The 18,610-nt window shown below is 38.5% G+C and overlaps 1 protein-coding gene across 3 annotated transcripts in view; it reads left to right on the forward strand.

The window, feature by feature from the left end:
• The first annotated feature begins 18,235 nt into the window (after positions 1–18,235).
• Positions 18,236–18,610, forward strand: part of col6a3 (collagen, type VI, alpha 3) — an 83,214-nt gene continuing 82,839 nt past the window's right edge. For 2 of the 3 annotated variants that reach the window (XM_058081275.2, XM_058081276.2), the window contains exon 1: positions 18,236–18,518. The gene's annotated coding sequence lies outside the window, so the exon portion shown is untranslated. The remainder of the gene's footprint in view (positions 18,519–18,610) is intronic. The other variant, XM_058081278.2, reaches the window with a different exon arrangement.

The raw sequence follows: 18,610 nt of genomic DNA on the forward strand, positions 1-18,610 counted from the left end.
AATGTGCAAAAACATGCAAAAACCTGCAAATTCCACACAGAGATGGTCGAGGGTGGAATCGAACCCGGGTCTCTGAGCTGTGTGACCTGTGTGCTAACCACTTGACCAGCGTGCAGCCTTACAATTACTGCAGAAATTAAAAAACATTGTTAAAACAGATTGACTACCCCCCCCCCCCACCAACATCTCTTCAGAGAACACCCTTATTGAAATAAGGCTATGCTGAACACTTGTCCCATACAGAGGACACAATGCATTGTAAGGTCTTAAAAGGTTAATGGGAAACTACAATGGAATCATTTTAGATTTAGGTTTAAATGACCCTCTTAGGGGATAGTCATTTAAAGTCATTAAAATCTCTTAAAATATTGAATGCAGGCATGAAAGAGTTAAACACATTAACATTCAGTCCCATTTCCTCTGGGTTATAGTTTCAAAGTGGCTAATAAGAACCATGAGACCCAACCAGAAATCTAGTTTTCTCATTTGTTCAATTAACATCTATCACGGAGCACGTGAACACATTTTGTGCGGTGTTTGTTTTTTAAAAATGTATTAACATTGCAACGTCTGTGTTGCAACATGTGTTGGTAGTGCTTTCTTTTCATAGACACAAACTATTAAACATAAGTTTAGTTTCTTACTCAAGAAAATCTTTTCCAGAAGTAGCTTAGACTGCAAGGACTTAAGAACTGGAAAGTCACGGTTCAAGTCCTGCTACAGACCAAATCAATTGAAACTAGTCGCTGCACAGATTCTCATCTGTATCTTCACTACTGTTGAGGCGACTCAAAAGCAAGGCACTGAATCTCTAAGCTCAGTTCAGGGGAGTGTCGGAAATGTCCCTGGGATTTTTTTTCTTGTGGTGGGTTGAAAAAAACTCGCATGCCACACTGTGCCGGATTAGTTGAATCCAGACGAGAATGGATCACTGATGTAATAACAATCCAATGTCAAGTTGAAGATGCTCATCGAGTTTCGAGAGTGAATAAAAATCGTAGACTGACTAAGTGAATCAATTGTTTAGGCCAGGAATGCAACTGGTTTGTTTTGAACGACTCGTTCATCAATCACACATCTCTAGCATGAGGGACAATTAGCTCTTAACTGATGGAGTCCTTTTCCATTCAATCAAAGACAGATTCATGTATTACTTGTATTTAGTGTTTTTTTTCCTTAATGTTTTTATATTTTCTTTGAGCTAAAATAAAGTTAAAATAGTACTTACTGATGGACAGCTAAACTTACAAAATCAGAAAGGGATCAAATACTTCTATCTTCAATTGGACAGCAACCTTGCCTGTACTTTCCGTTCAAGTTTTCCCCCGGTCTGTTGCTTGTTTAGGCACCTTTTAATATGTGACATGGGATCCGACCAAGATAAATGAATTTCCGCGGTATAGATTCAATTTTATTAGATTATTTTCATAATAAGAGCATAAACCACGATAATCGAAGGATTGGAATTATAGAAACCGCAGTGAATTGTTAAAATGACTGATATAAGCTGAATATTTTGATGTTTTTAGGTTGCATAAATTGACTTTTTACCCTCCAAAAAATTTTAATTAAAAGGGACAGTGGTCTCAGTCAGGGAGTCCAGACTTCCCAGTGTCCTGCCACTTCTTCCAGTTCCACCGGGAGGACCTGAAGGTGTTCCCTGGCCAGCTGTGAGATGTGTCCGAGGGGGGGGGGGGGGGGGGGGGGGGTACCGTATTTTCAGGACTATAAGTCACATTTTTTTTATAGGTTGGCTGTTCCTGTGACTTATACTCCAGAGCGACTTATAAATGAAAAAAATGCACAACTTTTCTGTTTATGTTTATTTTTTGTGTAGCTGAATAAGCATTGTGTTAGCATATCTTACACCTATTCAGCCTGTTCTCTATTCTTTTATTAATGTTAGAACTTGCCTTCCAAGATGACGTAATGTCTGTTTTGGTTAAGTAGTTTGTAAAATAAATTACCCACAAAAAATGCGACTTATGTATGTTTTTTTCTATTTAATTATGCATTTTTGGCCTTGTGCGACTTATACTCCGGAGCAACTTATAGTCCAGAAAATACGGTAATTTTAATAATAAAATAGTGACATCAAATGTGCATTATTTATCTTGATTTATTGATGTTCTCAACTAGGAAAGAATTGCTCCAAAAAATTCATAAACAAGCCAGATCTTTATTAAACAAAAAGTCCAATCTCATTGTTTTTTTGTAAACTAGATCTAGCGCCATAGCTTTTAAAGACACACATTCCAGATTCCACAGCATCTTTGCTATATATAATGGCATTTGTTGCATGTTTATATCTTCATTTGTTGTCTTCCTTTCATGAAAATACCAAATTATTATTATTATTATTATTATTATTATTCATTCATTCATTCATTCATTCATTTTCTACCGCTTTTTCCTCACGAGGGTCGCGGGGGGTGCTGGAGCCTAACCCAGCTGTCTTCGGGCGAGAGGCGGGGTACACTTTGGACTGGTCACCAGCCAATCACAGGGCACATATAGACAAACAACCATTCACACTCACATTCATACCTATGGACAATTTGGAGTCGCTAATTAACCTAGCATGTTTTTGGAATGTGGGAGAAAACCGGAGTACCCGGAGAAAACCCACGCATGCACGGGGAGAACATGCAAACTCCACACAGAGATGGCCGAGGGTGGAATTGAACCCTGGTCTCCTAGCTGTGAGGTCTGCACACTAACCACTAGACCTCCATGCCGCCATTATTATTATTATTTTATTATTATTATCTGGATTAATCTTTGATATTTTGATATTTTCCAAGTGCATTAACCATTTTTTGTAGTTTTATATGCACAAATGCCACAAATGGTCATATCTCGCGATGTTAAAGTATTCAATCAGCATGTAATCAGTTCTTCCATATCCCATTTCGGACAATACCTGAAAATGTCATTCAAATCCATTCAGAGATTTTCAGGTTATTTTGAACATAAATAGAAAAACAAACATAAATTCCGTAAAAAAACGTAACCTCCACACTGCGCTTGTCGGAGGTCACTATTTAGAGTAAAACAATACAACAATTAACAAATCATTAGACAATAAAAAAAAAACATGACTTATTGTCCTTCAGTTGTCTGGAAGTCATCAATCATGGCTTGTTCATTAGCTCCACCTACAGGAAGATTGGCGTACTCGAGTATGTCTAAGAAGCATCCAATAATCGTTAAAGCACTGTCAACACTGACTAACTGGATATTATCAAGCATTGATCTTGTACACAATCACTGACATTCACACAGAAGTTTCATATTGAAGCCTTCCAAAGCTAAATACAAACATAAACAACAGAACAACAACCCCTGCAAGCGATACAGAGACCGTGACTCATAAGTAATTAAGTTAATGAGGTCTGGGCGTCTCCTCGTCTTGCCGGAGTTCTTTCCTCTGTTGTCAGATTAAGAACATGTAGTGTAAGCATTGACTTTGATATGAACGTGCTGAGTTGGCACTAATCATTTGCGGGGCCAAGAAGATAGAAAGTGTTGTGATGAAGCCATAATTGCAGGAAATGGTTACATTCTTCCTTGACTACACAATCTGGCTCACAGGCGGAGAGTCACGCAAATGTGAAGCAGTCACTCCTTGCCAAGGTGGATGTTTAGAAAACAGCACAGCAGCAACGCTAACATACGCTTTTGTACATACATATACAGTGGACAAAATGAATACTTGCTGATTTGGGAAGCTTAGCTCTTACAAACATAGGAACAGTGCATCGTTTTTTGGGCAGGTTTATTGTAACGGAGACAGATTATTGTGTAAAAAACTATATAAAATATAAAAATATTTTTTTAAATTATATATACATATTAAATATATTTATATTAAAATATACAAATATATAAAAAATATATAGAAACATTAAATTTTCTGTAATTCAGAAATGTTTTTGTATTGTTGGCAAGCAGGGCTATAAAAATGTATAAAAAAATATAAAAATATAAAAATATAAAAATATAAAAATATAAAAATATAAAAATATAAAAATATAAAAATATAAAAATATAAAAATATAAAAATATAAAAATATAAAAATATTCAATATACTGTAATTCAGAAATTGAGTGGTTAACGTGCAGGCCACACAGCTAGAAGACCCAAGTTCGATTCCACCCTCAGCCATCTCTGTGTGGAGTTTGCATGTTCTCCCCGTGCATGTGTGGGTTTTCTCCGGGTACTCCGGTTTCCTCCCACATTCCAAAAACATGCTAGTAGAATTTTGAATGAATGAATGAATGAATGTTTGCAAGCAAGCTGCACAGCAGACGAGTGGTTAACGTGCAGGCCACACAGCTAGGAGATCCGAGTTTGATTCCACCCTCAGCCATCTCTGTGTGGAGTTTGCATGTTCTCCCCGTGCATGTGTGGGTATTGTAGTACATTCCAGTCTTGTGCAGGTCTACAATATTATCCCTGAAGTCCTTTGATGGGTCTTTGTTCTTGCCCATGTTGTTAGTTTGAATGTTTGAATGAAATTGGGAAAAAGTCTTCCTGTGACAGGTGTCTTTTATCCACATACGCAATTGAGTTTCGAAATATTTTCCAAAAGGGACACAATTTTTTTTTTTACATTCTGTCTTTTTTTGCATAGTTATGTTACGATATCTACTGTACTACGATGGAAATAGTGGTTGTCTACTATGAAAAGTATTTCTTTTTTATTTGGTCAGATTGTGTTTTAGTCCCGCTCAGATCCAACATTTACAACATTTTGTGAAGTAAGGCTTTGGACTTGAACGGAGATGTTTCAAGCTTCACATTGAAAGGATCTTTATGTGTTATGCAACATGGAATATATCCAGTGGTTTTATGTGAAGCCTCTATTTTATAGCTTTGGATGCTTTCAAAGTTTCCCTCCGCACATCCAACAAAGGATAGTAGAGAAAACATTTTCTCTTACATGAGCACCGCTTGGATCAAGAAGAAAATGTTTAAGATATAGCTTTTGCTTTTCAGTCTTTGAATCTTTACAATGTCACATGACCTGCGTAAGGAGGGAAACTTGCCAACGCTTATTTTGTTTCATCCGAGTTGAGATGGCAAACATGACAAAATACAGTGACTACTGGTGCATTTCATATATAGTTGCAAATGGTGATTCATCATGATTAATTAATTTAAGAAACTGATTAATCTGATTAACTATTTTAATAATTTAACAGGCATACGCATATACATGTGAATTGGAAATGGTGATTAATCATGATTAATTATTTTAGGGGAAACTGATTAATCTGATTAACTACTTTAATCATTTAACCGGCATAAGCATATACATGTTGTGAATTGCACGTGGTGATTAATCATGATTAATTAATTTAGGCAACTGTGATTAATCTGATTAACTATTTTAATCATTTAACAGGCATAAGCATATACATGTTGTGAATTTGAAATGGTGATTAATCATGATGAATTAATTTAGGAAACTGATTAATCTGATTAACTATTTTAATCATTTAACGGCATAAGCATATACATGTTGTGAATTGCAAATGGTGATTAATCATGATGAATTAATTTAGAAAACTGTGATTAATCTGATTAACTATTTTAATCATTTAACAGGCATCAGCATATAGATATTGTGAATCATGCCTTCTTGTGGGGTTTTTATTATTGACAGTCATTTTTATTGTGACAGTCATACTACAAGCGAGCAAGCGAACGACTGCACGAAATAACAAAGCAGGCAAGGAACGAGGATTCATTCTGTAATTTAGGATGCACATCTGTTGATATGAAACAGAAGGAATGTGCTCTTTAGCTTTCACACAGTCTGCACAGCCAGATGCGTTCCGTCAGTCAGCATGAGATACCAGATTACATCAGGGTGTCTCGGTAAATCCATGAATTACAATTGGACAGTTGGACAGACCAAAACAATCAAGTCAATGTTACAAAAAGTCAGTTGAAGCAAAACATCCATAACCGTTTGAGGGAGGGGGGTAAATCCCCAGAAGAGCGATGCCAATAATAATATGCCTGGAAAAACACAAAAGAGGGACGGTGCTGTACATATTTTATGGTGTGAACATGACTTGCCTTTACAACCTCCAATAATAATTATTATTGGAAATAATAGAAACCCCTCCAAATCAAATCCGTGAACAATTGACTATTCTAAGACATCCAAATGTAGACATGCACACATGAATATGATTTATTTTGGATATTGATGTTGGACACAGGACATGATGACAATATGAGGGAACCGTGCCATGAATTACTATAATATATTATTAATACAAAGTATTTCCTTAGTTGGCCAAGCATATGGAAAAGTTGCTGTCTATGTAAATGTACCAAATAATGATCTGGCTGAGAACACCTCCACAAACAGCTGCATATAAAGGGGTCGGACATATTTAAAGTAAACATGAATACAAGACATATTCAAGAAGCAAAGCCAACAAGCCATTAAGAACTGGTGAGAGTAAAACATGTGCAGATGTATGTACACATGCATGACCAAGTCTGCTGTGCCGTCGCAATTATCATTAAGAAGAGGTGAGGAACCAGTCACATTAATTAATGACACGTTTTGTTTAAGTAAATGAATTTGTCACGGGTCTTTATTTAGTACATTTAGAGTGTTCCTATTTATTTCCATTATGAAATATGGCTGTTATTATTAAGAACTATCATTTTAATTATTGACACAGCTTTATTATGCACTTGATTATAAATTATAGGTTTAGACTTTGTGGATTATTTTGAGTATTCCCATTTGTGTATATTATGAATTGTGACGGTGATCATTAAGAACTGGTGAGCCAATTGCATTACTGTTATTCTGTACGCTTTTCCACCTCCAAGGAACCCAAAGCGTTTGGACGCTGTTAGCACATTTACCTACTGATAATGCAGCACCAGTACCAACTGGGGGTTTAGTGTCTTGCCCAAGAGTACTTCAACACGATCACAGGAGGATAACGGATGGAGTATTGAACACGTTAAATTGATCAATGGCATGTCCGAGTCATACAGCTGATAACGTGATCGTTTTTGGTACTGGGCATTCAGGTTCAAATCCTGCTGTGGATAACAATAAATTCTAAGTAGCTGAAGAGATGCTAATCTGCTGTTGAAGTACCGTGGTCATTCTGCCATCTTAGTGTGGTGTGCAACACGATACAGTATCTACAGTGGCGTGTAAATTGAATTTCATTTCCCTTTAAGAGATTAAAGTCATTATAATCAGTTCAGTTCTTCAGCGTATTAGCCCTAATCGCTGTTACTGTGAAAAAACAACAAGCAACATCGCATGGTAGGGGAAATGAAAGGATTCAATCTTAAACCTAAATGAATCCCAGATGTTAAGAAAGCTGAGTCATTCATATAAATCATGGAAATTCTAACATGGCAAGGTAAACAGTGCTCACGGTCCTGAGGTGGAAAAGACGACGGTACAGCGAGTCGCATCTGTGAAACCTGACAGCAAACCTTCTTTAGAAGCTCCAAATGAATGTTACAGTTTCATTCATTAGCATATAGAGCATGTTAGTCATTAATTGTGTACTTGTCATAGCCGCTGGCTGCTGTATTAACAGATTCCAGCTGTCAATTAAAAACACACATGGAGAGTTCAATAGCAGCCATTGTTCAGTGGAATCGGTGTGTCGGGGGAGCTCCGGGGTGGGAGGCTGCTTGGCAGAAGTCGATGTGATCCACCAGAGGCATGAATGGGAGCCAAGTGCACTAACTCTTCTGCAGAGTCCACGTTTGAGGGGAGCTTGTATAAAATCTTCAGTACTCAATCCCAGCAATGGATGTTCCTGATTACAATAAAGTAGTATCTGGTCTTACTTGTAATAGCGTAAATGGGGTATTGTGGGAAAGAGGTGTGGTCAAATTCTTCATGGAGAGCTTGTAAGAGGAGGTATAACAAGCTATGAAAGAACCGGGGTAGGAATATTCCAGAAAGTCATTCCAAACCCCAATGGCTATGGAAATATGTGTGCATCACACACAAGGCAACACAAGGCAGACATATTGGATCGAGCATGTTGCTTTAAAAGCCATGCAAACCTATTTCAAACAGCTGAACTGTTTTATTTTTTATAAAAGAAAACTATTAAAAGTTTGTACTTTCAAACCTCCACATAAAAATCCAGAGAAGTACTTTTTTTGTGTAATGGATTGAAATCCTGCAGTGCCCACTATTTTCTATACCGTTTATCCTCACTAGGATCATGGGTATGCTGGAGCCTATCCCAGCTGTCTTTGACCTGGAGGCGGGGCACCCTGGACTGATGGCCAGCCAATCACAGGGCACATATAGACAAACAACCATTCACACTCACATTCATACCTATGGATAATTTGTAGAGCACTCTATCCACACAAGGAGTTGATTAATGATGTAAAGGGAGTTGGGAGCACAGTCACCAAAAAAGGCATTCGTAACAACAACAAAATACAGTCATTCATTCATTCATTTTCTACCGCTTTCTACAGCTGTCTTCAGGCGAGAGGCGGTGTCCACCCTGGACTGGTGGCCAGCCAATCACAGGGCACATATAGACAAACAACCATTCACACTCACATTCATACCTATGGACAATTTGGAGTCGCTAATTAACCTAGCATGTTTTTGGAATGTGGGAGGAAACCGGAGTACCCGGAGAAAACCCACACATGCACGGGGAGAACATGCAAACTCCACACAGAGATGTCCAAGCGGAGAATCGAACCCAGGTCTTCCCTGATATCCTGATTGTGTTGGCATTATAAATGGCCGTGGGGAACACTTCAAAAAATAACACATTTGGAAATAGGAGCTATTTTATTTTAAAATAATAATATATAGTTAGGCTGCCCGGCAGCCGAGCGGTTAGTGCGCAGGCCTTACAGCTAGGAGACCCAAGTTCAATTCCTCCCTCAGCCATCTCTGTGTGGCGTTTTCATGTTCTCCTCCGATTTCCTCCCACATTCCAAAAACATGCTAGGTTAATTGGCGACTCCAAATTGTCCATAGGTATGAATGTGAGTGTGAATGGTTGTTTGTCTATATGTGCCCTGTGATTGGCTAGCGACCAGTCCAGTGTGTACCCCGCCTCTCGCCCGAAGACAGCTGGGATAGGCTCCAGCACCCTTTGTGAGGATAAGCGGTAGAAAATGAATGAACGAATATACGTACAGTCAGACATCCCAATTTTTGCATGTTTAAAACAAACTCCAGGCTCATACTGGTGGATATTGGGTCTGTATTCATTTTTTTTCCTGGCATCTTTTAGACAATACAGATTAAAATAAGATAAATTAGATCTCTCTAATGTACATATGTTTTGCTGATGTGTTGAAAAACGTTCAACTGCTATGCGAGATGAGATCCGTTCTTGTCTTGTCACTCATTATAAGATGTCACATTGTTTAATGGCCAAGTTTTGCGATACCAGGTGTATATCTCTACAATCAGTTAATCTAAGGATGTATGGCTGAGTATTATTGATGCACGAAGCTGCTACCGATACAACGCATCTTTCGTTGTCAAACCGGATATCCGGTCACATTGGTTTATCTTTCACAACTCTAATGGCTTGAGAGAATGGTCACCTGAGACCAAAATTGAGCTGTCTGGCATCTTTTTGACTGGATGTGTTTGGAGGAAGAGAAATGGTGGACATGAACCCAATGACACCACCCCTACTGTCAAGAATGGAGGTGGAAGCATCCTGCTTCGGGGCTTTTTTTTTATGACCAAAATCCCTTCCTGGACGTGTGCAACCCTTGTGACCCACTACAAGGGTAGTACTTATTTCACTCAAGCAAGTTGTATTTGTATTTACTTTTTTTAATGTTCTGTTTCTTTCTGTTAAAATAAAGCAACCATAACTAACCACTTCTTCATTTTGACACAGTAAACAGTAAATAATAAGAGAGACGGAGTTATCATGATGATGTCAGGGTGGGGCAAGGAAGAACCCATTCAATTATACTGGATATCTGGATGAAGATACCCAGTATCGTCAAGTATTCATCCCACTATAGTCAAACACATTACAGACACATTGGAGTTGTGCAATGTATCACTAATGGATTAGTATTCATTCATTCATTTTCTACCGCTTTGTCCTCACGAGGGTCGCGGGGGGTGCTGGAGCTTATCCCAGCTGTCTTCAGGCGAGAGGCGGGGTACACCCTGGAATGGTGGCCAGCCAATCACAGGGCACATATAGACAAACAACCATTCACACTCACAGTCATACCTATGGACAATTTGGAGTCGCTAATTAATGTGGGAGGAAACCGGAGTACCCGGAGAAAACCCACGCATGCACAGGGAGAACATGCAAACTCCACACAGAGATGGCCGAGGGTGGAATCGAACCCTGGTCTCCTAGCTGTGAGGTCTGCGCGCTAACCACTCAACCGCCGTGCCGCCTGGATTAGTATTGTCAACACAAATTTGTGATGTTTAGAATAAGATGCTGATTTTTATAGCTTCCGAAATTTCATGATTTTTTACGGGGGCCAGCAAAGGCAACAGAGAAGGTCATCTGTGAGATGTCCTCCAGTGGAGATCACGTGACAAAGAAGCAAATCAAAGGACAGCTACATGAACATGGTGTGCAGCTGTGTTCTCATCTGTGCAACACATTTCCGTCTCAATACTTCCTTGTGGTCTTAAGCAGTTTTTCCACTTGTGTTTTTTTTTTTTAACATTTATATTTCTGTATATTTCTAAAATCTTCAATTTGACACATGTGCCCAAGGCAATTGCATGTGTTTGCCTAATAATAAGTTCGCTCCTGGCTGTGAAGCAGACATGCTAACCTCATACTTGACTGCCACAAACCTTTCTGGCTTCTGAGTGACCATTGGGTTCTCTTAGTCACCTGTCCCACCAATGAGAACTTCCCTTCATTACTCCCTTTGGCAAGCTCGAGGAGGAGCCCTGGTAGACACCCACACACTTTCCATTTCACTATGGAGGACACTGAGCTATTTTGAAAACATTTTTGTAGCCTTATTTAGGTCCTTCGACCTTATGACTTACTTCTTTGCTGACATTATAGACAACAGGGTGCCTTTCAAAATGAGATATAAACTCCAATCACAAGTGGTGGGCAAAACCGATCATTTCAGTGAATCGGTTCATTCTGGTTCATTCAGTAAAAAGATCCGTTCATTTCGGTCAATTGGCCGTTAGCTTATAATCTCCCCCTGTGCGTAGACCTGGTCAGTTGTGTCGAGTCAGTCCGTTCACTCATGTTCATGTTCGTTCCGACTGATTGACGTCGGTTAATCGCTCGGTCTTTCGGTCAGCTAACTCCACCCACCCACAGAGCGAGGTGAGACGATAGGATAAGAAAGTCAACCACGAAAAAGGAACGGTGAACTGACTCTCCAGCCAATCAAAATAAAGCATTTGCAACTGAACAGACTGAACGGGTATTTTAAGGCCTTGTTCATTCCGTTCACAAAAAAGAACTATTTCTTTTGACCCGTTCGTTCATGACCAACACACCACTACTGCATTGCCATCCACCGGTCTGGACCCTCAGAGATCTGGTGTTATGTGTGTGTATACAGTAAATGTACCATATGTCAACATGTATGTTGAGTTCATGTACAGCACCTAGAAGATTATGGTGAGGTGAGCAGGCAGAACGAGTAGGAAAATATCCTTGTAATAAAAATGGAAAGGGTACTCTCACAGTAGTAAGGAGTCTAGAGTGAGGTTAAAAACCGGTGTAATAAGCTTTGCTTCTTCCTACTCCTTTTGGACATGTGGAACTGTGAACTGATTATGTGATGCATTCAATTGTAATTGTAATGTTCAAATGAAATAAATCCATTACCATTCTTCCTATTTGTTCATGTCTCAGTAGTTTCACCTGGTTAGCATGGTCCCTCCTGGTCCTCTGCCTCTGCTCACCTCCATCCTTCTACTGAGAGTGTACACCCTGGACTGATCGCCAGCCAATCACAGGGCACATATACGTAGACAAACAACCATTCACACTCACATTCATACCTATGGACAATTTGGAGTCGCCGATTAACCTAGCATGTTTTTGGAATGTGGGAGGAAACCGGAGTACCCGGAGAAAACCCACGCATGCACAGGGAGAACATGCAAACTCCACACAGAGATGGCCGAGGGTGGTTCTAGCTGTGTGGCCTGCACGCTAACCACTTGTCTGCAACAACACTTATGTTCCACATTTCCTTTCTGTGGCATCCCATTTGCTTTTTCCTGTGTTTATTCTTCACATCACCTGTTTTTCCGACAAGTAGCGGAAGGATTGAACCAGTAGGAAGGAAATTGTTGTTATAATGGTGATTACGATGGCTACATACTTTTTATGTTCTAGTTGGGTTACGGTTAGATTGCCCTGCCTTGCTTCTCCATCCTTATAGTTGTTTTCTGGTGACATTTTTTTTCATGGTACTATCATTTTCCACTTTTACACCAGCACTCATGTGCATTTCTGCTCTTTGGAAGTTGGAAACCAATTTTTTCCAAGACTTTGTCTCTGCGTGTGGGGTCTAAACCAAACTTAATTAATTTTTTTTTTTCACTCCACTTACCTCCACCAACATAAAGTTATGTTTTATAGTGAAACGCATCACATAGGCTGATTTAAGTTCCATAAATATCCAACAATGAATCATAATGAGTCATGACTAATATGGCTGGGGAACAGATTTCCTATGCTTTTCATACTTTCACCCTAGTGACGTTTGAACCACTCCTAGAACATTTCACCACTGACGAAAATGTCAATTTGTATCATATTTATTTTTAAATGGAGTGAACGCCAAGTGAGAGGGAAGAGTACAAGTACTTTATTGTTGTTCAGCCAAACCAAGTTGACATGGTGGCGTCCATCAAAGACTCTCTTGACCACGACTGTCTGCTTGGCCCCACCTAGACGATTATGGATTATGGATGGATTATAGACAATTAAATTGCTGTCAAAAAATGTTCAAAGTTTGAGAAGTTTAAGGAGGCAGCATGGTTGCTTCTGTGTTGCTATGGACACTTTGCAATTTTGTAGCTTCACTCTATCTTGAATATAGTCCAGACATTTTGCACATTGAAGCATATTCAAAAAAAATCCCACTAACTAAAATACATCTACAATCATCCTCGCTACAACACAGTTCAAATATGCTCCCTCACTCTATTATGTTATTTTTATTATAAATTCATTAACAAATTATTGCTGTTTTGTTTCCAACAACAGGCTTTTATTGCAGGTTTAAATTATCTCACATCAGATATAATAACAGATATAATACTCCCAAATTAAACTCCCCTATTAAAAACACGGTACTGTTACAGTCGTAATCCCATGCCAAACTGAGAACCCCTTACATCACTTCCTGTCCGCCCCTCGCTCCGCTCCCATAGGGAACAAATTTATATCAACACACACAAGCAGGTGTCCTATTTATGTTGTAAATGGTTTATTTCCTCTTATATATTGGGTTACACAAGTGTAAATAGTACTATAGGGGTGTTAGTTAATGCCTGGAGGGCTCTCATAATGTTAAAAACCTTATTTAGAACATCGGGAACAGGTTTTCTATGCTCTAACTAAAAGAAATGGCTTAATATACTAATAAATTAATAAGAAATATCACTTATCACAAATATTCACTTATCACGGTAAGGTCTGGAACTAATTCACTGTGATAAACGAGGGATTGCTGTATATGTTTAGCCACATGCATTATAGTGGTCTAATGGCAGCTAATTCATGACCCAACTGAAAAACAACCAAAACCAAGACATTTTCATCACTGGGTGTTTGGTCACTCTAATTTCATACCAGACCTTTGATATGCAAAAATTGCCAAAAATTTACATTTTGCACTGTTTGACCTTAAGGCAGCTGTAAGACAGTCAATCTCATTTTCCAGCTATTCAACAGTGTAAATTCTTGCCATTTTTAACTGATATTAAAAGTTTGATCAGGAGTGAATAAGAATGAGACATGTTCAACTGCAAAGTACTTCTTTCATAATACACTATGCAATTAATAAATGGTATTTAGGGACTTTCGTCTCTCATACTGCATAAATAAAAGGACGGTTCAACAGCGGTTGCCTAGCACCGTCACAACAGAGCAATGCTTTGCTGCAAAGATGTTTGCATGAGTAATGTTTTTTTTCAGTGAACAGAGCATAGATACAAGAGACTAGTGTTATAAGTACTTCCATATGGCTCACTTTGAATCTTTTTTTTTTTTTTTTGCGATGAATAAAGAATTGTGTAACTGTTCAGCCAGTTTAGGATACAAGAGTTTACCTTCTCTCAGCTGAGCACAACAGATGTGTAGTAGTCACGATCATGTTACGCAATATTTGATAGCTCCGTATGCAGCTGTGAAGGTAACTGTGTATGTACCAAGAGGTGCACTATATACAGTGTGTACTATATATACATGCAGAGCTGGATTGTGAGCACAATCATCAGATTTGATCACCAAAACAACAAGTACAATCTTTATCTTTGGGCTTTTCCCACAGCAAATCAATCTCCTCCATCCAACCCTGTCCGCTGTATGTCTCTCTCACACCAACTACACTCATGTCCTCCTTAACTACATCCATAAACCTCCTCTTTGGGCTTCCTCTACTGGGCTTACTGGATATGTCCTCTGGACACGTCCCAACCATCTCAGTCTGGCCTCTCTGACTTTATCTTCAAGGTCTCTAACATGTAATGTCCCTCTGATGTACTCGTTCTTGATCCTATCCATCCTGGTCACTCCCAATGAGAACCTCGGCATCCTCATCTCTGCTACCTCCTGTTCTGCTGTCGGCACTGTCTCTAGACTAAACAACACGTACAATAATGCCTAATAAAAATATTGGCTACTGTTGCTGCCGTAATCCACGTCAAGCTGAAACTCGACTCTGAACCTTTGATGTCACTTCCTGTCCGTGTTTAAAGTTGATTATAAAGGAGCCAGAGTGGTCTAATAATGTTAAAAACATTTGATTTAGAAGGTTTACTATACTGTAGGATCCCTACATATTCATAATTCAGGATTTGTGACATTCACCCTGAAAATTTTGTGGGGTTTTTTTTGTCAAAAATAAAAAAAAAATTTCTGGGGAATCCTGCCTATTTGCGTTTTTTTCCTTAAAAAAAATTCTCATTTACCATAAGTTGTTAATGCTGATAGGCCACATCCACAGGAAAGGCTTTTTTCATTTATATTTATACCAGGGTGTAGTGGTACATAAAAACTAAGCCAAGCAAATTAGAGTAATAGTTAGTAGTAGATTAGTAGTTTGTTAGTTAGTTTGTTAGTTAGTTACATGCAACGACTTTTAGGTGCAATGCAGAAAAATACATTAAATTAAACACTGTTAGTCATTTCATTACATAAAAGGAGATGCCATTGGAATTAATTCAAAAATACATACAATACAGTACATATAAAAATTTCATCACAACACATGAAAAGCATCGGTCATCAAATTATCCTAAAAATCATTTTAGTAAAGAAAAAAATAATTCTGTCATTTCATATGATTCATTTTAGTTATACTAACAAGCCAATCTGAACAGTTTTAGTGGATGTACCATGTGACCTACACAGAGGTGTTGCCATCTATCCAAAAAAAAATATCTAAATGCTCTACAGTGTTCTTCAGGTCGCTGCTGCGGCAGTATACAGTCACTCTGGGCCACAGAGCACGGTGTAAATATATATTTCATAATTAACACCTCATTAAAAGTTATGCCATCATTAACATTAATGTTAATTTGAAGTCGAATCGCAGCAATTTTTAGTGGCCAGCATACATCTGGCATGTTCTCCCCTTCTTCTAAGTGGGACCAATTGGAGAGTTTTATTTTGGTTGATTTTGTGCAAGAAAAGAACTCAAAAATAGAAGGCTGTGTAATTCATACTACAGAATGTGCATAGAGTGATATAATATGAATATTCTGTGTCACTGTATATGCAAAAATTACTGTTATTCTTTACAATTGAGTCATCTGTTTTGCTGACTAAATTTTGAGGGCTTGAACACTCTTTATCTCAGTGTCCTTGTTTAGAGTTCCTGGGGCAGCAGCACCTGAACTCAATTGGTTGCACTGAAGCAGTTAGGCCTTCATAAGCCATTTGGCTGCAACAGAAGGACGCCAGACTGTTTCCTATTCCATTCCTATTCTTGGATATCTTTTCTTGGATCGTGCTTGTGTTATGTTGTGTTATTATGTTGATAAACTGATCGTCATGCCCAAAGTAATGTCTTCTAGTCTACCATTCCCTCACCCACACTGTCAGGGTTATGCCCCTCTTCCTGCATTCTCAGCTGGTCTTTGCCAAGTCATAACACTGCAGCTACGGACACCTTTTTTTATATGCAGTGACAGCTTCTGCAACATCTTGGAGGTCCTTTGCAAGAAGAGGAATTATTGAAGCAACCTGTTTCACGGCTGCATGAAGTGGTGGTGAAAATTTATACCCATTCAGGAACAATTCATGGTGCCCGTATTTATGTCATACATTACGTGACAGTACAGGTCAATTCCAGCCCAAACCACAATAGGTGAATTTCCGCTAAGACAGATTCATATTTGCAGTTTATGGTAATGGTAATGGTTTTATTTCATTTTGAACATGCATCAGATTACAATTGAATGCATCACATAATCAGTTCACAGTTCCACATGTCCAAAAGGAGTAGGAAGAAGCAAAGCTTATTAAATCCTACCCCTCCATCTGGTACTTTTACAATCAGTAACTGTTACGTTTGTTCACTTCCTGCTTTCCTAATATAGTAACTTTTTTTTTTATTTAATTTAATTTTTTTATTTTTTTGTCCCGTACCGAAGTACGAGGTGATATGAGCATCCAATGACATAATGGGTACCATAGTAAGTGTCAATATAGTGATATATATAGCACATCATGACTGGTTCAAGACTCTTCATCCTTGTATTTAGCAAACATCAACTGCTTGTATTGTTTCTTGAATTGGCTCATCGTTGTGCATTGTTTGAGGGTCTTACTCAATCCATTCCATAGTTTGATTCCACATACTGAAATGCTATGGCTTTTTAACGTAGTCCTAGCATAGAAGTGTTTCAAATGTACTTCTTCCCTGAGATCATATTTCTCCTCTCTTGTAGAGAAGTATTGGATGACATTTTTAGCTAATTGGTTATTTTTAGCCTTATGCATTATTTTAGCTGTTTGAAGATGAACTATATCAGCAAGTTGAAGTATTTGTGATTTTACAAATAAGGAGTTAGTATGTTCTCTGTAGGCGGCATTATGAATTATCCTTACTGACCTTTTTTTTGCAATACATTTAGCGAGTGAAGATTGCTTTTATAGTTATTAGCCCATATTTCCACACAATAAGTAAGATATGGTAGAACCAGAGAGCAATAAAGAGTGTGGAGTGATTTCTGATTGAGAACAAATTTTGCTTTGTTGAATATTGAAATATTTCTGGCCACCTTATGTTGTATATTTGTAATACGCGGTTTCCAGCTCATATTTTCATCTATTGTGATCCCCAGAAATGTATTTTCCTTCACCCTTTCAATGTCTATTTGTATTTGCTGGTTTTACTTAGGTTTAAGACTAATTATCATATGGATCACTGAAGTGTTTTTGAGATTGTAATGCACTGCATATGCCTTTTGTTGTTTTATGATGTTGTTTTTCTCTTATTGTCATTTGAGGCGTTTCCATTTTGTGTTTTCTTTCTGTGTCATCTTCTCATATGGGCTGTCTTTAAATGTAATTGTAGAATCTGTTATAGGCCTATAAAACAAACAGCTGTGGGCCACAAATGGCTCCCGAGCCTCACTTTGGACACTTCTGAGCAAAGATATATCATTATGTAGATTATGTATTGCATTGACTGCACTTTGGAGTTATCTAATGTATTACCTTATAGTGAGGACTCAGGCTAGTCTGATTTAAATACAAAAAGCAGGAAGATTTATGACATAAACAATGCAAATGTTAACATATTTTTAATATAACATTTGGTAAGTTTGTAAAAATGCTAACGCTTCGAAAAAACGTTACATTAGATACATCGTTTCCCCCATAGCTGAGACCAAACAGGCCTACAGTATGTGTCTGCTTTTCATTTAGTCCCTTCGTCCTCCCCCGCTCACTCCCTCTTCCTCTTTTTCCTTCAGAAAAAGTGGGAGGGTGGAAGCGTGAGGCGGCAGAATTCCAAGAGTTTGGAAATTTGTCCCATCCCAGCCTTGAACGCAGCGCCACAGCTCCTCCGGGTCGAGACTAGGAGGGTGACAGCCTTGTCTCTTTCTGTCTCAATCTTCGCTTTTTCTCTGCACAGTAAAATCCCTGTGCTTGGATCAATTGCCTTGCTCATTTACCTGCTCTGGGAGGAAAAATCCCTACAAGCAGACATCAGGAGGATAATGACCAAAAGTCAACTTGCAGTCATTTTCAACTGATAGTTTTTCTTCAGCTAGCAATACAGTGGAGTGCCGCTGCATCAACTCAGGGTAGGTTTGGGATGCTTTTATTACACTTAAATTTTGCTAAATGTCTAAAAAACATGGATGTTGATTTGAAAAAATGCAGTCTTTTAATGGAA

Source organism: Doryrhamphus excisus, linkage group LG12, assembly GCF_037039965.1.
Source record: "Doryrhamphus excisus strain RoL-2023G ecotype Guam linkage group LG12, RoL_Dexc_Guam_v1.1, whole genome shotgun sequence".
NCBI classification, from domain to species: domain Eukaryota; kingdom Metazoa; phylum Chordata; class Actinopteri; order Syngnathiformes; family Syngnathidae; genus Doryrhamphus; species Doryrhamphus excisus.